This window comes from Panicum virgatum, chromosome 9K, assembly GCF_016808335.1.
Source record: "Panicum virgatum strain AP13 chromosome 9K, P.virgatum_v5, whole genome shotgun sequence".
NCBI classification, from domain to species: domain Eukaryota; kingdom Viridiplantae; phylum Streptophyta; class Magnoliopsida; order Poales; family Poaceae; genus Panicum; species Panicum virgatum.
The window spans coordinates 59,248,632-59,272,880 of NC_053144.1; the positions used below are offsets into that span (position 1 = coordinate 59,248,632).

At 44.8% G+C, this 24,249-nt stretch overlaps 1 pseudogene; it reads right to left on the minus strand.

The window, feature by feature from the left end:
* Positions 1-10,864: 10,864 nt before the first annotated feature.
* LOC120648188 lies at positions 10,865-19,532 on the minus strand (annotated as a pseudogene).
* Positions 19,533-24,249: the final 4,717 nt, after the last annotated feature.

Consider the following 24,249-nt stretch of genomic DNA (forward strand, 5'->3'; position numbering starts at 1 on the left):
AAGGATGGCATCTTCAGGTACGTGCATTTTGGGGTCACTAAAAAGATTAAGAAAAAAATGTGCATGCATCAATGGGGTAGTTTTAATTGTGGATTTACTTGGACAACTGCAAGCATTGCTATGAAATTATCAGCGTCCTTACAATGACTAGTTCAAATCAATTTCATCCCCTCTTAATTTAGTTTTGGTAGTTGATTCGCTTGCATTAAGAAGAATTGAACAAACACATATGGCTGGGGAATTCACTAGGCAAGCCCGGGGAACACTAAAGATTTGTAAATAAGACAAAAAAAAGTACTCCCGTTAAAAATTTGTAGGTTACAAACATAATGGCAGAAATTAGGACATAGGCTGAACCAAAGAACTACTAGGCATCTAGAGGAGAAGGTTATGGCAATGCCCAATGCATTTATCGAGCAAGAGCTGGCGGTTTGATCGACTTAGGAAGTGCGTGGACGCTGCGGTGAACTGTGAGTCGCCAGTGACCAAGCTATGTGCTTCGTAGTTCCTACTACTGAATGAATATCGATCTGGGGCACACATGAAAAAAAAAACCATCTTTGTGCTTCGCAGACCCAGTTTGCTTCAACTCAATCCCCTCTTAATTTAGTTTTGGTGCAGCTGATCCGTTTGCATTGAGATGAATTGAACAAGCACACATGGCTGGGCAATTTAGTGGGCGTGCTTGGTGGAAAACTAAACAGTTGTAAATAAGACGAAGTAGCCTGTTAAAAATCTGCTGCTTGTACGTTGTACCACTAAGCATAATGCAGAAATTAGAACGTCGGCTGAACCAAAGAACTAGGCAGCTAGAAGCAGCTAGAGGAGAAGGTTGTGGCAATGCATTCATCGCCGGGTCCCCGGAGTTACTGAGAAATCATCGTTTACAGCGGACGATTCAATCGATCTAGCTAGTGCCTGGACGCTGCGGCGAGCTGTGAGCCGCCGGCGACCAAGCTATGTTCTTCCTATTAGGCTACTACTGAATGAACATCGATCTGGGTTCTGGGGCACACATGAAAAACCCCATCTTTGTGCTTCCCAGACGTCTGAAAACTCCACTAAACACCGAGGATGTGTTTAGATACTTGAAAAGGTGGGAGAAAAAGTCACATCGGACACTGTAGCACACTGTAGCACTTTTCGTTTGTTTGTGGTAAATATTGTCCTACCATGATCTAACTAGGCTCAAAATATTCATCTCGCAACGTACATCAAAACTATGCAATTAGTTTTTTTATTTATCTACATTTAGTACTCCATGCATGAGTCATTTGTTATATTTAATGTTTTGATGTGATTTCGATGTGATGAAAAATTTGGAAATTTTGGAAATTTTGTGGGATCTAAACACACCCCGAAAAAAAAAGGGATGAACAGCTACTAAAGGCTACATTGGTGAGAACGGCGAGTAGTACTCACCGAAAATCGTGTTGGTGGGATTCAGGGCGGCCTGGTTCACGGCCGCTTCGCCGACGAGCCTCTCAGTGTCGGTGAAGGCGACGCAGGACGGCGTGAGGCGATTGCCCTGGTCGTTGGCGATGACCTCGCCACGGTCGTGGCGCCACACGGCCACGCACTACCGAGGTCGATGCCGACCGCCGGACCGTCGCTCTTCGAGGCGGCCGCCATCTCCCTACGAGAGGTGTGTGCGGCGTGCGGAGAATGTGGGAGACCCTGGTAGTGCTGTAGTGCTAGGTGGTTGGGACAGAAGACGGGGAAGACTGGAAGAGGTGCGGTTTTGTTTTGGCGTGCTGCTGTTTTCGTGCAGACTGTGCAGAGCCTGTCAGTCTGGTTTTCTTATGCATATCACAAGGGCTGTGTTTAGATTTCTGGAAAAAGTAGGAGAAAAAGTCACATCGGACACTGTAACACACTGTACTAGTACTTTTTGTTTGTTTGTAGTAAATATTGTCCTACCATGACCTAACTAGACTCAAAAGATTTGTCTCGCAACGTAGATCAAAACTATGCAATTAGTTTTTTTATTTATCTATATTTAGTATTCCATGCATGGGTTATTTGCTATATTTAATGTTTCGATGTGATTTTGATGTGATAGAAAATTTGGATTTGTGGGGGAGGGGGGGTTTTGGGATCTAAACACACCCAAGCATGAATTGCAACAGTACATATCAAATTTCCTTTCCAATTGTGTTACTTTTTCAAATGACGTTCTTTGAAATATGAGATTAGTCCATCTGTTGGTAGCTGTATGTTTGATTTAAATTTTAAAAGATAATGACCAAACTTTACAGCTTTTGGCAAGAAGTCAATTTAGGCCATAAAAGATTGTCTAAATCCAAAAGTTCTGGGAAACGGGAGTGGACAAGGCTGCATTTGAAATTTGAATTCCTTTTGCCCAGCAAGGGTACGGGGTTTCGCTGATATCACCATCCTGCTTTCGCTGAAGGGCTTGGCTTGATTTCAAGGATCAAAGAACAATCTGGCTTCAAAACCGTCAAAATGTGCATGTAATTGTGCACATCTTGACAGTTTTTTGGGAGTGATCTACTACTCTCACCCTGTTTGGTTTGTTCTTGTGTTAGGAATAGTAACATTTTGATCACTAATTACAGTGTCAAACAAAATCAGTTTATAAAATCAACTTCAGAACCCTTGCGCTAGGAACCCTGAAGAATTTAATGAGGTCTTTGACCGCGTGATTAGAGAATGGTTACTGTAGCATCACTGTAGCCAATCATCGATTAATTATCGTCATTAGATTCGTCGCGAAAAGTTACACTCATTTTTAAAAAAAATTATAAATAGACTTCATTTAATACTTTATGCCTGCGAAATTCTTCTATCGGAAAACGTGTGTGCTAGGTTCCTAGTAGGAACCAAACAGGGCCAAGGAGTTTTGATGAAGAAGATAGCAACAGCAACAGGACCGAACAGTCTTCCATGGCCAGTTCCAGTCTGTCGTCCATGGGAGCACGAGTACGCAGGTGTGCAGCTCTGCAGCCAGCAGGTGAGCGGGTGAGCCCGTGCGCCCGGAGATGTGGACTCCATTTTTTTTAAGCAACAGGAGGGGATGCGGATCCCCTACTGATTAAATATATATCAAAATTAGAAAAGAGTCTTTACAGAAAGTTTTGTCTCAAGAGACAAAAAAAAGTTACAAAGAAAATCAGACCAAGTAAAAAGATTAACCAAAGGAGTTTATCCATTCTTCTAAACGAACTTGATGTTTGGGTTTCACACGATGCAAAAGCAGTGTGATCTCTTTCTTGAAAAAAAAACTTTGCAGCTAGGCAAAGATGCACTTTGATTGTCAAAGATAACTCCATTCCTTGTGCACCAGATTGTCCAGCAGAGAAGGATTAAGATGTTCATAAAAATGGACGTGCGAAGCTGAGCTGCTAGACTGTCCATAATTTCCAAAACTGTTGCTTGAAGTGGGACTTGAAGATGTAATAGATTCCAACATGATACAGCGAATGGGCATTGAAAGAAGAGATGTTCCAACGTTTCTTCTTGACCAGTGTTGCATAACTCACAAGCATACGAATCAAGAACTATTGTTTTTCTTCAGAGGATATTCCTGGTACTGAGTCGATCCTTAAGAGAAGCCAAAAGAAAACCTTATATTTATTTTGACAACTAGATTTCCAGAGCCAAGAAAAGACTGCATGTACTTGAGCATGTCCAGTTAGGTGCAAATAGGCCTTCTTGGAAGAAAATAGTGGAGAGCCCCAAATATAGTGCCATAAATCTGTACTATCTGAAAAATGTTGTTCTTGAAGTAATTGATGAAGAAGTTCCATCTGTTGAAAAGCTTCCTCCGAAAGTGGTAAGTGAAACATTCTGTGGAAGGGCTCAACTTCTCGGGCTTTTTGCACTGACAGCAGCTTATTTTTTGCAAACGAGAATAGTTCCGGATAAGTATGATTTTGCACCTGCCCACCCCAAAGGTCAAACCAAAACAAACAAGTAGAGCCATCTTGAATGTTGACCACTGTCATTCCTTTAAAAACATCTAAAAGCTTTAGATTATCTCTCCACCAAAAAGAACCTTTTTTTATTTGTGAGGGCAATCTGCCATTTCCATAGTGCTTGTCCTAGATCAGCTGCACCCAAGGAGTATCCACTTTGTTAAAGAATTTGTGAAGATTTTTTAACAGCATAGCCTCATTTTGAGTTTTGAGGTTGAGGACTCCCAGACCTCCTTCTTCCTTTGGTAAACAAACCATTTTCCATGCTGCTTTTGGTGGTCCTTTTGCATTGATGTTAGACCCTCTCCAAAGACAATGCTTTCTATACTTGTCTATTTGATCAATCACTGTCTTGGGTAAAAGATAAGTACTCAAGTGAAACATTGGTAAGGAAGTAAAGACTGCATTTGTCATTTGTAGCCGTCCAGCCTGGGATAAAAACATTGAGGTGGCCTGCAAACGTCTTTCACATTTGGTGACTAGAGGTAAAAACTCCTCTACTTTTGGTTTAGTAATACCAAGTGGCAGACCAAGATATGTAAAAGGTAAACTTCTTTTAGCGCAATTAAAACTTGCTGATAGTATGTTTAGAGCTTGGTCATTCATGTTCAGGGGTACCATCATAGACTTGTAGTTTACCTTTAAACCAGTAGCTGTGGAGTATATCTCTAGGATATTTTTCAGCACCTGTAATTGTCTTAAGCATCCTTCCATGATAATTAAGGTGTCATCCGCATATTGTATGATTGGAAAATATGGATCAGAGGTGCCTGGAATTGGTAAGTTTAATTGTCCTTCCACAGCCTTGTTAACTAGTGATGGTAAGAAATCTGCGGCCATCACGAATAGGAGAGGAGAAAGAGGGTCACCCTATCTGACCCCCTTCGACAATGAAAAGTTTTCCCAGGAACATTGTTTAATAAGATTGAAGATGTCCGAGATTCAAAAATGATCTTCATCCAACTTAATCAGGTATTACTGAAACCTTGCGCTTTCATTATCTGTAACATGGCTGCATGTTCCATTTTGTCAAATGCCTTTTTAAAATCTAGCTTTAGAATGATAATCTCTTTTTTGATTGATGACACATATGAAGATATTCAAAAGACCAGGCAAGACAATCTTGGATAGTCCTTGTTTTGATGAAGCCATATCGGTTTTTGTGAATGAGACTTATGATCAAACTCTGCAATCTATTTGCTAGCAGTTTGGTAATCAGCTTCATGGAGCAATTCAACAATGAGATTGGTCTGTAGTCACCTATGCCAGATGGTGAGTCATTTTAGGGTTGCAAGCAGGCATGGCAAAAGTTGTCAGGAGGCGAGGGAAGAACCGAAGAAGAGAGGCGAGATGGTGACAGGTGACATGAACACACAAACCAGCACCTTTTACCACGGCCGTGTTTGGCCGCCTTTTACCTTTTACCACGTCTGCGGGGTTGAGGGCCGTGCTAGCCGATGGGAAAGGTCAGTCACCGTTCGCGGCGGAGAGGGAAGGCGGCAGGAGCCGCTGGACGCCTGTCGAGGAGATTGCCAATGGCCGACGACCCGGACGCCGCCGCCTCGGGCCATTAAGCCGGCACGAAGCTCCACGTCGTCTAATCTGAGAAGGCGAGGTAGGTTTTTGCTTAGACCTTATTTAGATGTGTAAACTTTTGGATGTAAACTACTGTAGCACTTTCGTTTGTATTTGGTAATTATTATCCCCCTATGGGTTAACTAGGCTCAAAAGATTCGTCTCACAAATTATAGACAAACTGTGTAATTAATTATTTTGTTTAACTATATCTAATACTTCATGCATACGTTAAAATATTCGATGTGACAGGTAATCTTGTAAAATTTTGAAATTTTGAAGGAAATTAAACAGGGCCTTAGTTTTTAATTTAAGCTCGGTCCAAAGAAGCCAAGATTTTCTTAGTTCTAATCTAAGCACAGGGCCGTGCACGTGTAACATCCCAGTTTTCATCACTATTGAGGGGGAGTGTTGAAATATACAATACAAACTTTTAGAAGGTTCTATAAAAATAAGGATAAACCATGGCATAATTTTGTTCACCATGACAAGGTTCTAGAATGCTCCACAAGAATCATAAGAAGACATGAAGCTTAGATATTTTCTTGTCATGGTAAAATTTAGAATTTTCTAGAAATAGATATTTGTAGGGAACTTCCTAGAGTGTGACATGTGTCACTCATCCAAAAGGGTATGGGTGCCTATATAAGGAGGGTGCCACCCCTTGCCATGCCATACTACTCCACTCCATCCCACACACATCCAAGGGCATGGTAGAAGTGAGCATAGATAGAGTGTGCTAAGTTAGCCACCACAAGTTGAGTGTTCCTTTATAACTTTGTTGCTCCAATAAGGTAAGTGCCTTTATAAGTGTTAGTCTTCCGGTTAAGCTTAGTACTTAGTGTATAAGTTGTGATCCATCGAAGGTTGGCTCTGTCACCCGGGATCACAAAAGGGTCTGGGCTTCATCGAAGGTTGGCTCTGCCACCCGGAAGCCAGCTTCATCTTTTGGTAGGCTCTGCCTCCCGGAAGCAAAAGGCGGCTCTGCCGTCAAAAGGACCCGGTACACTAAGTAACTAGAAGCTGACCGACTCTGAAGTGAGTTGGTGTAGATCCTCAACTTAGTAGAGCCACCTCAATTTCCAACAATCACTAAAATAAAACTTATGTTGCAATTAAACTAGTAACGTAAAATAATACTAATGTTATATGAGGTATTACATAATTACTAGACAAACTATTTTATACTCTTGCCTTGCGTTAGTACATTCGTTCCCTCCAGTAACCAGCATACGCATGTTTGCACCTACGACAAAAATCATCTCGTCTCCATAGAAGCCTCTCGAGTCACCGTACCACGCCATAATTCCCAGACAATCATGACAGCGCCTACCACCTTCGCCATAACTTCATCATTCCCTGAAAGCCACAGAGTACCCACACCATTGACCTTGAAATGACCCGTCATGGTAGCACCCACCTCGCCATAAATCGGGGTCGCCACGCACAGTGCCGGCCGAGATTTTTCCGCCGCGCGAACCACCTCACCCGCGCCCACACAGCAGCCCGGCCCCCTCTGCCGTCCTCACCCGCTCGCTCTCGCTCGCGCACGCGCGACACGCTGGCCCCACGACGGGACCGCGCACTGCCGTCGGCACCACGCTGTGCCGCCCACCTCCGCATCCCCACCTCGCCCACACCGCTACAGCGTCCTCGCCGGCTTTGCCGCCTCGACGCTCGCGCCTTCAACGCTGCCACTGTTCGCGTTGACGACGAGTTGCCGCAGCCCACGCTGTCGCCCGTCCCTGCGCGACGCCGCTGCTGCTCGCCTCGCCTATAAAAGGAGCGAGGCCGTGACGAGCCCCGTCACCAGCCCAAGCACACCGAGCCGCTTCGCTCCGCTAGCTGAACCACTCCTCACGAGCCCAGCTCACTCACGAGACGAAGCCCCAACAGCTGACTCTCTTCCTCGAGCTGTTCCGCGCCAAGGTGAGATGACAGGCAGCTCCCCGACCATTAACTCCACAACACTAATAAAAGGCCCAAAACACCCACCAGGTCATGAGCACTTAATCCAAATCATTCTATTATCGGAATTAAATACCAACCAATATTGTAAACTCAATATCTCCTTCATATCAACTCCTTTTCACGTAACTCTTTTTCCTAAACTCTCCTCAAATCATATACTATCTATTCCTCCTATTTTCATCTCCATTTGAGCTTATTTTATAGCTTGCTTGTGTTTGTTTGCCGGTTGCACCGTTTTCGCCCGTAGATCACGGAGTGACCGAGGAGAAGCCTGCCAAGGAGTACGAAGGCCAGTACCGCGAGCCGGAGCCGGAAGACCTGTACTGCGAGCAGGAAGCCGCCGCCGCCGACGCGTACGTAAGCAAATGCAAGTTTCATCGACCCCTACGTGAGCGGTTGCATCCATGTGAGGACGTCTAGTTGTAGCCCTGGTTTAGGATCGATTACATATACCGGTACTTGAGTGATTGAGTGTGCTCATACATGCATATCCAGAGTTGAGACTAGGATATGAAGGGTTTTGGCTGAGGCTAGGGCGGCTGGGTATGCTGGAGCCGGCGCTACCGTGGTGGTAGACTGGCAGATGAGTGCTACTGTGGTGGTAGGCTCGAGTTGACATGTTGAAGGATGGTTGCTGCCCTGGTGAACCATAAGGACCGAGTTGTTTTGACATCTCACCTAGCTTACTTTAGTACGACCACAGGTTCCGGTATGGGCCGGACTTAGCCTAATCCCACTGGTTAGCCTGACGGTGGCAGGGATGGTTTACGGGTATAGACCATTGGGGTCAGGGCCCGAGGGTTTGTGCGGCCGAGCTGGGGAGTGACCACGGCTGGGTGTCGGCTATGTCGGTTGTCCGTTCGGGCAGTCGAGCGTGTGGATACAGTGTATGACCTCTGCAGAGTGTATAATCCTTTCGAATGGTCCGTGTCCATGGTATGGACAGACTACGGTGTGGTCCTGACAACTAGTGAGCTACCTACTGTGGGTTGTGTCGGGAAGGGTTGCATACCATTAGTTGCATTGCTAATGCATTGTGCTTAATGTGCGTCGTGCATGTCATTCCCCTCCCGTAGGGTGAGGTGGAACTTGCTGAGTACTTTTGTACTCAACCCTTGTTGATTTTTCTCCAGAGGATCCTGACTTTGTGCCAGAAGACTACAAGTAGATCGTGTCCGCACCCAAGCTGATCGAGTGGAGCCGTGATGGATGAAGAGCTAGTCCTGCATGTCGCTATGCTAGTTATTATCCTATGGTTGTTTTGTGTAGCTCTGTGTTGTCGCTTTATCCCTCGTGTATATGTTGAATAAAGCTCTGTATGACTCTGGACTCCACTTGATGTAACATGTATTATGCCGGAGACTTTATTCGGTAATTAATACATGGTTTAGCCTTGATCTTTGGGTCAGGGCGCTTCAGCACGTGGGCGTGCAGCCCGTGTGCCTGCACGGGCCCCATAATTCTTACGCTGCAGTCCACCGGACCCAACAAACCTTGGTCCAAATTATATCTTTAGTGGCCTATCGCGATTTCACAAGGCAAAGTCTAAAAAACCGTAAAGTCTACTAGACGACCCATCGCTGGCGCGACGGAGTGCGCGACCCCTGCGGCCCAGCAGGCCAACATGGGCCCAGGTAGCCACTGGCCTGCGCGACTACAAACCGTCCATGTACCTCCTCAGTTTTTCCCATTTGTAGCATAACCTTCGGCCTCCTACGGCAATGCGGCAGAGGCGAATTGGGGAGGCAATTTTCGCTCGCCGGAAGAGCAATGGAGCGGGTAGCGGCGAGAAGCGTGTGCGGCGACCAGCGGGGTGGCTCCCCGCGATCCTCCGTGGTTCAATGTGAGTCCTCGTCCCCCCTACAGTTACCGCCACCCCTCACCATGGTGCTGTGTTGTTTCAGCTCTGGCAGCGCGGTGCGCGATGGGGATCTGTGCGGCGAAGGGCGCGAGGAGGGGGTGCGCTCATGCGGTACTCGCAGTTGCAGTGCTTGTCGACGGCATCGGCGCGTTCCATGTGCAGCTCATACCTTGGGGAAGATGACCAGGTCCCTCGCGGCGATCTCCGCAAACTCATCTCCCGTGGCCCTCCAAGTACACCTTCCCCTTCCCCTGTATCAGTTAGTATGTCTCCTTGGCTGAGTAGGTCCACGTGAACTTGCTCTTCTCAAAATCCATTCGTCCATTCACAAGCAAACCATCAGCAAGGGGCGCAGGCACAGTGTAGAGCGGGGAACGGGGATCAGAGATCGAGATGCCAAGGGGCGTGTTCGGGTGGGCAGCAGCTTACTTGGGGCATTAACGGACACCGAGCTCGGAGAGGTGGCCCAGCTTCTCGGCGGTCATCGCCTCCACTGACGTCCTCACTGCCATGAATCACCGTCTAGATGCTGCACTGGGGGAGGGGGAGGAGAAGCTGAGGGGGGCGGTGCCGGTGCGAAGCTGGACCAGTGTGACAAGTTGTGTGAACTTTTTTCATGTAAATAGTGTCAGAGCTATAGATGCACCTTTTTTGCGTAAACTCTGTCAAAACATTAGATCAAGGTCACTATCAAATTACAATATAAAGTGTCAACATAGATATTGGCTAGCGGTCAGTAAACCTCGATGGAAGATTCGACATGTTTGCTTCATGGATCCCCAACATTTTGTGCTGATCGGAAGCCACGCGGCTCATCCATGGATTCCCTGCTCAGTACTCACGTTCTCTAGACTTTATGTAGCAGGCTGGTAGTAATCAGATTAGCCCTATTTTGTTTTCAGATGCCACTGGAACCATTTTTTTATTGGGCTGATGACATTAGAGTCTATGCACATATTCAGTTTTTGTTTGGCAATTTTTTGTTTTTGTCAGCAAACCAAATTTCTTTTTTAAGGATTACATTTGGTAGCAGTGGATTTGTCAGCAAACCAAATTTTTTGTTCTTGCCTTCATTGGAATTTTTCTCATAGGAATGCTGCTAGAGAGGACCAATAATTACATGACAAGGTTTTTCAAAATAGCTTTGAAACAATGAGGACTAAGTTTTTTTTGCGTGCCTTTTTAGACAACAAATGAGACATATCGAAGTTTTATGGTACATCTGTATCAACTTACGAAACTCGTAATATCAAGTTAGTTGTATGAGGTATCAAGTTATATTTTGTTCACATATAATTATTGTACGCCTGTATCAACTTATGCAATTTCTTAATCTCAAGTTGAGTTATATGAGGTATCAAGTTATTCTTTTATCTACTTGTAGTTATGGTACACCTAGGTTCTGTGCTTTTTTAGACTGGAATTGAGATCTCGAAGTTACGGCACACCTGTATCAACTTAATCATTTTTATAATCTTAATTTAACTTGTCTAAGGTATCAAATTTTATACGTCATGTGTCAACTTATGTCAAATATGTCACCCTTTTGTTTTACCAAAACATGCATATCTTTTTTTTCTATAACCTATTTCTGGTATGTTTACTAGTTTTTTTGTTACAGTATGCCAAGAAAGCGAGAACTTAAAATGCCGAATCTGCCCCCTCTCTGAGGAGGAAGACGAGAGCAATGTCAGGGATGGGAAGAGTTAAACTATGTTACTGTAGATAACTTGCCAATATTTACTTCATAAGTTGATACATTGTCTCTATATAATTTGTTACATTATAATTTTATAAGTGGTGACAAATAGAAGTTGTAACATTTTTCTCTACATTACTCGTGCAATGACCATTGTTTTATACTTATTTAGTATTTCTCCTTTTAAGTACTGATCATTCTATGCCACTTATCTCTCTTTTTTTCTGTGCAAATTATACCTTGATTCGGTTGGTGTCGATGATCTTATACATGACCCCACAATGCAACTTATACATATAGAAGTAGTAACTTATATTTGATATTTGTTAGTACAAATCTCTAGTTATGTTTGATCCCTAGATATACAACATAGTTGATATATTGTGTCTACATATAAGTTGCTACAAGATCTTGTACATAAATTTGATACCAGATATATAACAAAAGTTCACACATCTTCTCTACATAATTAATTCAAAAGTCTCCACCTAAGTTAATGCCGAACATATATTGCATAAACCTCGTATAATATTTCTAGAACATAAGTTGCTACTAAGCGGGCGACATATGTTGTTTGAACATAAACCAGCTATGTTTTTTTCACGTTGCAAACTTTTGTATTCAAGATTTTTTCGTAGCAACTTATGGTCAATTATTATGTGACACCCCGGCCCAGGGCTTAATAGAATTAATAGGATACTCATATCAACAAGTTGCAATTTCTTTTCCGGAAGCCGGTCTCCAAAGAACTCCGAGGTTAAGCGTGCTTGGCCCGGAGAAATTTGGGGATGGGTGACCGACCGGGAAATTCTTTCCGGGTGCGCACGAGTGAGGACAAAGTGTGCAGAAAAGACTGGTGTCGGTCTGTGAGGACAGTCTATGTCCTAGAAAGCAGCCAGATGTAAGCGGGCCCGGCCTCGGAGAGGCGGGACGTTACATATTATGTCAACTTGTATGGTTATATTTGATAACTTATATGGTTCAATATACTAGACACAACTTTTTTAGATATTGTGCTATCAATCTACATTCATTATGATATCAAATTGTATAGATTGTTCACTATCAATTTATGTACGCTCTGACTATCAACCTACATCTCTTCTTACTAATAATTTTACCAAAGTACATATATTTATGATACCAGCTTGTGTATTCACACTGGCAAGTTGTAAGTAACAATTTTCTATATGATTCATCTTTTATGTAAATTGATACATTATCTCTACATAAGTTGTTACTATATTTTCATGAGTGTTAAGCAATAGAAGTTGTAACACTTTCGCTATATAAGTCAATACTAATAAGTTGATACAAAATATCTATTTAATTTAAGATGCTAATAAATATAAACTATTGCATTGTACAAAATATGTTGCTACCTGTCCATGTAAATATATTGCACTATAGATTTGTATATAAATTGTCATTTTACAGTCAACATAAGTAGATAATTCTATATAAATGATTTCAAAACATATCAAAATAGATCTTATATTGTAGGTATTGTTGTAAAAAGATACAGTGGTGCAAATAAAATTTGAAAACGGATCCTTGATAAGAGAAATATACAAATTTGTAAAATATAATATAAATTGTTACACAGGTTGTATATATGTTGTGATTACATATTCAACATAAATTGATAGTTGTATAAAATAGCTTTAAAATATACCAAATATGGATCTAGTTTTGTAGATCTCTTTGAAAAGAATACAATGGTGCAAACAGATTTAAAATATAATGTGTGATGAGAGAGTTATGCTCATTTGAAGATAATATGTCTATTTCGTAATGGTGGCATCAGCGATGATGTCAGCCGAAAGCTATGGGCACTCGTCAGCAGAGGAGACCAACCGAGGCCAACCATGCGTGGGCACTCGTTAGCAGAGGAGAGGGGAAGTGTGCTTCCGTATGCTCTAGTTAGACGTGGGAGCACGGAATAAGATCGCGCGGTCACATATAGTACGACCCATCGCGCCTTATCCTGGTCCCTAAAAAAACCCTCACACGGCGTAGATTCGTCTTTGTCTCAGGAGAGCCCCGTCATCTCAATTCCTGATCAGCATCTCATCGAGGCCGTCGAGCCCTCCTTTTTCGTCTCTTTGAACATCACGTTGGGTTGGGCGCGCTGCATGGCCAACCGGCTAGCAGCGCTCCACACCTGCACGGCTGCAAGTGCCATGCCTGCGCACATCGGGTCAATTGCCTTGCAGTCGATCTCGACAGGTTACAGTCGTAGGTTTCTTTTTGTTTTTTAATTATTCAATTCAGTTCTTCAATTATTCAATTCCCTTCTACTTTCAGTTCATATGAACTAGAACTATTAATCCATTATGAAAACATATCAGGTGCAAATCAATCTCTACGTGCAAACTCCAATTTAGGCCACCAGATCAACATCTAATGGGTGAGGGGGGTTGGGTAATTTTATAATTAACCGTCCGCCCTTGTATTGGGTAATCACACTTTTATAAATCCCCCTCCCACTCCCCCTGCTCCCCCTAGATGTTGATCCGATGGTCCAGATTGAAATTTACGTAGTTTTGCACGGAGATGTTGGTTTGCACCTGATATGTTTCCATCTATTATACTAGCTATCTTTTCAAATCCAAGTTGTTGGAGTCCACTTGCATTCTAGAATAACACCAGAAAGACTTAATAACTTACTAATTTGCCACAATAGTACTTGAGAGTGAAATGCTAGCGAAGATTGACTACAAGCATATCATTGAAGATTTTTATTTCAAAGAATACTAAAAGAATTATGTTGTTCAAGGAGAGATTATGTATCAAGATGAACAAATAAGATAATACATTCTAGAGCTTATATCATTGTTGTTCTATTTTTTTTCTAAATTGAAAGGCCCCATCTCATAATTTGGCATAGGACCTTGGATTTTGCCAGCACGGTCCTGCTGAAGTAGATTACCACAGACAGTGGCGGAGGTCTCAGTAGGACAGAGCAGGGCAGCGTCATACATCAAGTTTTGTTGGGAATGCATGCTCAATTTTGGATTGAGTTGTTTTGAAATGCATTTAAGCCTGCTTAACATCAACACCAGTGCTATACTGTAGCCTTTTGCTTCGTCAGTCCAGTTCTGCCATACCTAACTGAAAGTGATCAGGTGCTCTAGCCTAAAAGGAGGAGGAGGTGAATTAGGCACTTAAAACCTTAACCTATGGCTCCAATTAGTTTGCACAAAAACTTAATCTAAAACATACTATCTAAATGTGCTACTAAGGTTCTTCTAGTGTGAAACTCTCATCCCAAAAGAGTTTAGCAACCTATAGTCAATCCTAGCAAGATACTACTCTAAGAAAGTAAAGACACACAAGTTGCAATATGAAATGCGGAAGCTTAAAAAGGAGGGATGAGAGGAAGCAAACTCTCGACACGAGGATTTATCCCGTGGTTCGGATTGCCACAAAGGCGCCCCTACATCCACGTTGTTGAAGCACTCACGAAGAGTATTGCTTCCCGGCAATCAAGTCTCTTCTGTGAACACAATCACGGTCACATTGATCCCGCTTTCCACTAAGGGAGCTTGCCCACGAAGGAGGGGTTTCCGTCCCCCGCACAATGTTGTCGACGCCACTCCACACCAAACTAGAGGGTCGTTGACGTGCCGGCGAGCCACCAATGCTCCAAGGAGGCCAGCGCACCGAAATATAAGTGTGGTTCACTCTAGAACCAAAGCACAAGGCAGCAACATCTTGCTCTCTCACTCACTTAGGAGCTAACCTAGCACTAACACTCTCAAAGTGTGCTAAGGACTAAAGATTTGATCACTAAGCTCTTGGATGGCTTGGAGGTGTTCTTGGGTGTGTGTGTGATGTCTTGGAACTCCAACAAATTTCAAATAGCCGGGGGAACACACACACATATATATATATACATATATATATATATATATATATACATATATATACATACATATATATATATACATACATATATATATACATATATATATATATATATATATATATATATATATAGCCCTCCAACTTGAACTAGTCGTTTTGAGACGTTGGGCATTTTTCTGCGTAGGCATTGGAACTTCCGGTGCTAGAGCATCGGTTCTTCCGGTCACACTGCGCTCTAATATAGCTATTGGCTTTTCTGACACGGCTGCAGCAACTTTTTGGGACCATCGGTTCTTTCGGTGGTACAGGATCTTCTTGTAGCCGTTGCACTTGATAATTTTTTGTTGACGTCATTGCATCGATGCATTGCTCCGGTGGCCATCGGTTCTTTCCGGTGCTGAAGGTTTGGCTGCTGCGCGCTTGACATCGTCTCTGGACAATAGTACATCGATTGTTCCTGACCCATCGGTTAAACCGGTGCTACTGAGTTTTCCTCACTTGGCTCAGCTTGCACTACCAAATGCACCGATGCAGGAGCGTCGGTGTATCCGGCAACCATCGGATGCACCGATGGTGGAGCCATCGGTTTAACCGGTGCAGCTGACTCTGCGTCCTCTTGTCCAATTTGTCGCGGCGATCAATTGGATACTTCAAATATCTTCTGTCTCTGGATTTTCACTATATTTTGGCACCTCGACAACGGTTTGGGCTTGTTATCTTGATGGTGAATTGGACTTCGCGTCTCGATGATAGATTGAACATTGCGTTTTAACAATGAATTAGACGTTTTGAATTATATCCATGGAACCTAAAAACTCCTACAAGTGTGATCTCACAAACTCATTAGTCACATTGATTATGTTGTCATTTAGTCACCAAAATCACAAATAATGGTCTAATTGGAGTCATGTTCTTTACACTAACTTTCAATCCGTCCTCTGTCACTGACCACAAAAATAAAAATAAGCGAGATGTTTGGTGAAATTATCGTTTATTTTTACCGATAAGCCGTTTATAATAGAAAACAATCAGAGCCGAAATATGGTCGAGCGTGGACCGCGTGGTGCGAAGTGGCTTGGGACACGGATGAGGCGGCGATCGTGGCCGCTGATGAGGAAGACCTACACGTTGTTCTTGCTTGTTGTTAGCTAAGCATACCATCAGGACTTCAGTCATGGAATTTTGGACTTGGCTGGAAGTATCCGACAACATGACCGAGTCGCACGCCCACTGCTGTGAACGTCAGTTAATTGGGCCTAGATAATCAGAGCGTCTTAGCAGCCCACCGGCCTGCGCACAAATCTTTTTCATCGGTTTATTATTTTCAGGTTAACCTCCACAGGCACTCGAGCTCGAGCAGCTTGCTTCAGTATGGGTTCAACGTGATTCTGGACTGCATGTTGATAGTTCAACGATGCCGTGAAAACGAGCATTTCCCCTTTTTTTTCTTTTGCGGGTAAAACGAGCATTTCCCTTGTGTGCGATGTACTCTCTCCGTTCCAAATTATAATCCGTTTGATTTTTTTAACCTCAAGTTTTACTACTCGTCTTATCCAAAAAATTATACAAAATATCACTTCTTTTTATTGTGATTTGCTTTATTACTGAATTTCTTCAAAAATGACTTCAATTTAGTTATGTTTTTACAATTTTTTTAAATAAAATGGGTGGTCAAACTTGGAGTTAAAAAGTCAAATAAATTATAATTTGAAATGGAGGAGTAGCAATCACCTGACCACGAAAAGACAGCATTGTACATACGAACAATTCCCAACTTGAAAATAGTTTTGCGAATGAGCGGAAATCCAAGGGATATATAAAAGGATAATAATTCCTGAATAAAATTAAACCATGATCCCTGAAACAAAAAAAAACACGGCATAGGCTACGGCCAAGCATACGCAAATCCAAGCATCCACTGCTTAATGACAAAACCACCACTGTGCCATACTTAGGGGTGGTAAATGGCTCAATATTCTGAACTAGAAAATTTAAGGGCCGGGCTCTAATCTTATATAATTTTGAGCTAAAAATTTAAAAGCCTTGTTGGGCTGTAAAGAGGTCACTAGAGCCATGAGCCATTACCGCTCCTAGCCATCCTCCATTGCAAACACCCTGCAGGTTGCGATGGTAGGATTTGCTTCCCTAGGCCGCTCTTTGGCGTTTGGCCCCAGCTTCCTCCATTTCCGCCTTGTACCCCTCCGCCTCCAGCACCATGCGCTCGATCTCCTCCTTGCTCAGCAGCCCCCTGTCGCTGGAGATGGTGATCTCCTTCTTCCGCCCGGTCCTCTTGTCCTCCGCGGACACGTTCAGCACGCCGTTCTCGTCGACGTCAAAGGTCACCACGATCCAGGGCGCCGCCCTGGGCGCCGGGGCGATGCCGGAGAGCTCGAACCTGCCGAGCAGGTAGTTGTCCCTGGTGCTCGCCTGCTCACCCTCGTACACCCTCACGAGCACGCTGCCCTGGTTGTCGGCGCACGTGGAGAAGAGCCGCTCCTTCTTCGCCGGGACGGTGGTGTTTCTCGGGATCAGCACCGTCATGGCGCCTCCCGTCGTTTCCACCCCGAGCGAGAGCGGCGTGACGTCGACGAGCATCAGCTCCCGCATCTTCTGGCGACCGCCGCCGTCGCCGCGGAGGACGGCGGCCTTGATCGCGGCCCCGTGCGCCACGGCCTCGTCGGGGTTGATGCCCCGGCAGAGCTCCTTGCCGCCGAACAGGTCCCGGACCATGCTCTGCACCTTGGGGATGCGGGTGGAGCCGCCCACGAGGACGACATCGTCGACGCTGCTCCTGTCCACCGCGGCGTCGCGGAGGCACTTCTCCACGGCCTCCACGCACCTGCCGAAGAGGTCCTTGTTGAGCTCCTCGAAGCGGCCGCGCGTCGTGGTCGCGTACAGGTCGATTGCCGTCGTGGAACGACTCGATGTCGATGCTGGTCTGGCTCGTGGACGACAGCAGCAGCTTCGCCCGCTCGCAGGCCGCCCTGAGCCGCCGGAGCGCCCTTGGGTTGCTCCGGACGTTCATCTTCTTGTGCTTCCTGATGAACTCCCGCAGGAAGTGCTTGACCATCTCGTTGTCGAAATCCGCGCCGCCGAGGTGGGTGTCTAAATTACTTTGGTCAAAGCATTTAGTGTACGTACAACATTCGCTAGCCTGACCGCGACCGAACCCCAATGTTGCGTGCTTGCATCAAGTGCCAGCTCTGAATCTTTGATTCAGAGACCACAAAGAAAGTTTGCATAAAGACCCCAATTTAGCAAAGCGAGCAACACAACGCGCGTTACAAACGCGAGATCCATTGTCTGAAGCGAACTGAATTCGGCCCAAACGGCCAACAAGCTTCATCTTCTTCCTCAAGCTCGCAGTGATGGCCCGCATCCTTGCCGCGGTTAGGGTTGGGAGTTTCGGGGTTAGGGTTCGGGGTTTAGGGTTGGGGTTGTCACCGGTGATGTTCTCCGGCTGTAGAGAGAGGACGCTTGGGCGGCGGCGAACTGCCAGCAGCAACAGGTTGTGGGCGAGGTGGCGAAGGAGGGGGCTGCTGGGGTCACACGGGTGACCCCAGCAGACTTATCACCCACTCCAGATTTTATATTTTTAGACCTAAATTGGTCCAACAAGTTGGCTCATAGTCAAATTTGTTTTAGAATAAATTTATTGTATTTTGAAATAATTTTTAATTATTCTAGTAATACAAAAAATTTGTTCGGGAACAAAAAAAATTTGTTCCACAGCAAAAAAAATAGTTATTGGGTCTTGTGCGATGGTTTGACTGTCAGTATCCCGAACGACTCCTAACATTTGCCGGCGAAGGACATCCGGTGGGCAGGGGAGGTGGCGGGGGACTGTGGCAAGCTTTGCCGGTAGTGGAGCTAGTGGTGCGGACAGTGGTGAACCTTGGTGGCGGAAGAGTCAGCGGCAGGAACCGCCCGGAGACAAGGAAGAAGGCAGCGGCACAAGGGTGGGGGAGGGCGAGAGAATGGTGGAGTGTTGCTAGGGAGGGGACAGGGGTCGGCCGCGTTTCAGACGGTGGCAGCGCGGGGTGAAGAAAAGGAGAAGGCCATTAGTGGGCAAATTTTCATGGGCCTCAGTCTTTTTTTTGAAGTGCATGGGCCTTAGTCTTCAGTCAATGGAAGCGGTTTCCATCACCGATTTCATCACCTTTGGTGATGTATAACTTGACCCCCTGCGCTTTGGACGGTCATAGACCTAATCGGGGGCTCCTATACATCTTGTGGAAGATGTTTAAGGAACTCATCTTTAAAGTCAACTAAAGCCCAATTAATGATGCATTCAACATTTTATTAAAAAAATGTCGAACCAATATTTTAAAAATGTTGAAATCATATTATGAAAAAGTTGAAATTCAACATTTCCCCTACCTTCTTCTCCAGCGCCGGCGGCACCGGAGCTCCGGCGGGCCTGCGCCGGGAGAGCGTTGGCCGGCAGCGGCGGAGCCCCGGCGGGCCAGCCAGTGCAGTAGAGTGGCGGCCACGACGGACCGCGGCGCGGGGCTAGGGCGGGCGCGCGCGGCGCAACGGCGGCATAGGGCCGGGGCAGGCGCGGGGCGGCGCGACGGCCGCGCAGGACGCTCGCAGTGGCGGGTGCCAGCCGCAGCATGACGGCGGCGGATGGGGAAGGAAGAAGGAGGCGCACGGGGGCAGCAGGGGTTAGGGTTTGTGAAGGGGTAGATGAGGATCCGACGGAGAAAATTAATTGCACGAATCTCAAATATTAGAATATGGATAATAAAAAAACATCCGAAAAGATATATAGGATCTACCGACCGGTGGTGGACTCCCTGCGGGGTATGCTATATAACTTCTGAAAGATGTATAAACTATGCATCTATGAAGTCCATTAGGCCCAAGTTATATTCAACATTTTTAGAAAAAAATACAACATTTCAAAATAGTAGGCGCCCGACGACGGGAAGCTGGGGCGGAGGCGCGGCGGCGGTGGCGCGCATGCTGCAAGCTAGGGCAGGGCTGCGGCAGCCGGCCTCTCATGGATGGCGATGGCGGCGCATGTGGGGAGGAAGAAGGAGAGGGCGGGTATGAATGTTAGGGTTGAGGAAGGGAGGATGAGGATCTAATGGATAAGATTTCTTTTGCGAAGCACGCGGGAGGAAGGACGGAGCGGGTAGCAGTGTTAGAGTTGAGGGAGGGAGGGATGAGGATCCAATGAATAATATTTGTTTCACGAATCAAATACGGGAAGACACGGAAGAATAATGTTCTGAAAAATATATAGGAATCCCGGACCTGAATTACCCTGAATCAGGGAAAGAAAAATTGATAGTATGGCCCAAACTCAAGAAATAGGCAAATAGCCCATCAACGGCCCAAAATTCATCTGGTTCCCTTAGAATTTATTTTATTTTATTTTTATTTTTTTTCGATTTATCAAAAATATATGTCTTGTTTTTTTTTCAAAAATGTCACCCAGCCGCCGGTTCATCCGGCGGAAGGTTGTTACCGCCGGATGAACCGGCGGTAGGGTGGATCCGCGCTGGGCCGTGGTGGGCCGAGCCTTACCGCCGGTTCAACCGGCGGTAGGTGGAACCTACCGCCGGATCATCCGGCGGTAAGCACCTACCGCCGGTTGAACCGGCGGTAAGGTCCGTCCCTCATAAACCACGCGCGCCCCGCTCCCCCAGCGCCGCCGCCCGCGCCCTCCGCCCGCCCGCTCCGCCCGCCACGCCACCCGCCCGCGCCGCCGCAGCGCTCCAGCCGCGCCGCCGCCCGCCCGCCCCCGCGCGGCTCCCGCACGCGCGCCGGCGCCCGCAGCGCTCCGCCCGCGACGCCGCCGCCCGCTCCAGGTACAATTTTAATTTTATTAATAATAGTTTTTAGATTAGAATTAGTAATATTAGTGTTTTTGAATATAGTTTTATGTGTAGAAATAGTTTTTAGCGTGTAATTATTTGAGTATAGTTTGATGTGTAGAAATTATTTTTTTATATGTAGAAATATTAGTTTATATGTAGGAATTATTACGATATAAAATCGTAGAACATGTAATTAAAAATATTAGTTTACATACGATTATAATTGAAAATATTAATGAATTCAAACAGACATATTTGTCGCATAAAAAATAATATTAATTAATATTATATTACAGAAAAATAGAAATTGTTGTCAGTACTAAAAATTGTAAAGAAATAATTAAGATATATGCAAGAATAGCAGAATTATTTTTTAGCGTTGATTAAATTCTAAGGATGAGTAATTATTGTCGTAAATATTGACAGGCATGTCAGATGATTTGTATTTTCAAGTGTTCTATGGGTCTGGAGAAGTTAGATATGGTCCTGAAGGGGTAGATTTGTCAGAGTTTAGCTCGATCACAAAAAAAATACCCCGAGCTAGAGAGAGGACTTGGATTTCAATATCCAATTGGCTATTTAAGCTTTCGGCCTTAGTCGAGATGAACATGAGATCTCTGTCATGACAGTGGTTAGTCGAAGGGAACCAGTATTTTGGGAGCTATTGCCGCTTGAAGGGACGCAAAACTGGAGGAACTATGTCAATATAAGTAGTAGCCGTGGCTTACCGCTTGTGTTGTTTGTTCAAGCATTCGAGAAGATTAGTTTTAGAACTCAAGCGGGCGGGGATCATGAAGGCCAGGGAGATATAGTTTCCGAAGAAACTGAGACGATGCATGAATCTCATGAAGAAGATGGTGAACTTGAGATTTTAGAAGATGATACACATGCTGCACACGAACCTCGTCAAGCAACTGGTCAGGCTGATGAAGGGGAAAACATTCCAGAGATAGTTGAAGAGTTTCAGAGGGAGAGTGAAGAACAGCACAATGCAATGAATGATGACTCCTCGGATGATGATGATGATGACGACAAAGATTATCATGTCCCACACAATTGGTCCGGTTATGAATTTTCAAAATTAAGTGTAAATGAAGGTGAAGCGGTGTCTTGGGAGTACAGGCAAAATGAGGTATGCATCGGTTCGATGTATGCTAACAGTGACAACATGAAGGAAGCTATAAAACGTTGGTCGACTCTCTCTTTGCAAAGACAGTTCAAAGTTCTCAAGAGCAGTCCGAGAACATATGACGTGCGTTGTGTGAGAAGCGAATGTCCTTTCAGGGTGTATGCTTCTATGGGCAAGTGGCAGGATTTCTGGGAGGTTAAAAAAATTGTGGAGCACACATGCCTGCTTGAGCAATTAGAACCACAGCACCGCAACCTCAGTGCAGGTTTCATAGCTAACTACATGTACCCTTTGATCGTGGACAATCCTAGTTATGAACCTAAGTCAATCATTTGTGCTGTTGAGGAGGAGTTTAAATATAAAATTAGCTACAACAAAGCTTACAGAGCGAAACAGAAAGCGCTGCAGATGAGGTGGGGGACGTATGAAGCTTCGTATCACAATATACCGGCATTGCTGCACACTATATGTCTTAGAAATCCTGGTAGCTACTACGACTTGAAAACGTATCCATGTGCCCAGAAGCCTGAAAAGCAGGTACTCCAACGGTCGTTCTTGGCCTTGGGCGCTTGCATTGAGGCGTTTCCGCACTGCCGGCCAGTCATTTGTATAGATGAGACATTTTTGACAGGAAGGTATAAAGGCACAATCCTCACAGCTGTTGCAGCTGATGGTAACAGACAATTGTTGCCTTTGGCAATTGCCTTTGTGGAGAAAGAATCAGGGGATACTTGGTATTGGTTTTTGCAGAGGGTGAAGCAGATGATTGTTAAAGATGTAGAGAACGTGTGTTTGATTCATGATCGGCACAAGGGTATATTACAAGCAATTGATGACATACAGAATGGTTCTACTGAGCGTAGTAGGACTGCACTTTGGCCGGACCTAAAGAGTAGGTGGTGCATGAGGCATATGGGGGCAAACTTTCATACCCAGTTCAAGAACAAAATCCTTATGAAGCTATTCAAGCGGTTATGCAGCCAGAATCAGAAAAGGAAATTCAACTTCCTATGAAAAAAATTGGATGAGCTAACAAAAAAGCAAACGGCGGAGCTAGCGACGAGATCTGTCAATACAGAGTACGACAACCAGGTCTCGCTTGAAGATGTGGGCTTGGACGGTCCGAATGTCAGGCGCAAAAGGAGAAAGGCAATTAAGACATTCTCTGAGTGGATTGAGCATGAACCAAAAGAAAAATGGGCTTTACTGTTTAATGAAGGAGGTGCTAGGTACGGTTTAATGACTACGAACCTAGCCGAGGTATACAATTGGGTGCTTCGTGGTGTAAGATCATTGCCACTTGTTGGGATCGTGGAGTTCTTCTTGTATCGCACTTGCGAGTACTTCAGGGACCGTTACGCTGTGCCACAGAAAGATATGCTCGATAATCACAAAGTTTACGGATACAAGGTTACGGAGCATATGGAGGAAGCTTTCAAAAAGGCCCGTTTACATCGGGTGACTCCAGTTGGCTCTATGGAACGTCGGTACGAGGTGATGTGTAGGGACAAAGGCCGAATGGGGGGCCGGCGTGAGAAGCATGTGCAGGAGTGTGTTCTCCGTCCTGATGCTTGTATTTGCTCATGTCATAAGCCAAAGCTGCTGCACCTGCCGTGCACACATGTCATTGCTGCCTGTTTTGAAGCTAGTGGACTACAGGCTCGTATGTATGTCTCAAATTACTTCATGAAGGAAACTATTTGGATGACTTGGAGGCACCAGATATATGGGTTTCGCATCCTTGGAGACTTCATAACTGATCCTGGACACAATGCAACTTACATTCCAGATCCAGATCCAGAAATGTTTCAAGGGGTGGGCCGACGCAAGAAGAAACGCATTAGAAATAACATGGATCGCTCGAAGGCTGGTCGAGATGTCCGCCTCTGCTCGAAGTGCCATGAGACGGGTCATACGTACAAGTATTGTACGGCATTGAGTTATGGTGGCCGCACAGATGGAGCGGGCCCATTTGAAGCTGCTCCAAATCCGGCACCGCAGGCAACGGGTCGTCGTGGCCGCCGTCCTAACAACGATGGCCTTATTTGATCGAGTACGATTGTCATTTGTGTCATTCGCTATTCAATCATGTTCGATGTTAAATTATGTAATATTTAGAACTAATATGTCGTAAACTGATTTCGTCTTGGCGTACGAATATTTGTTGTAATATGTGCCCCAAATATATGTTCAACTTTATTGCTGTAATTGGAATTTGAAGTTATATAATATGTAATTTGTTGTGCATCATTTATAAGTTTATTACGTTATGTTTTATTTAGTATTTTATTAAAAATTTGTTGTATTACTTAATTTATGTTCTGAAATTTTATTTAGTATTTTTTTACGTTAATGTTATTATGCTTAATATTGTTATT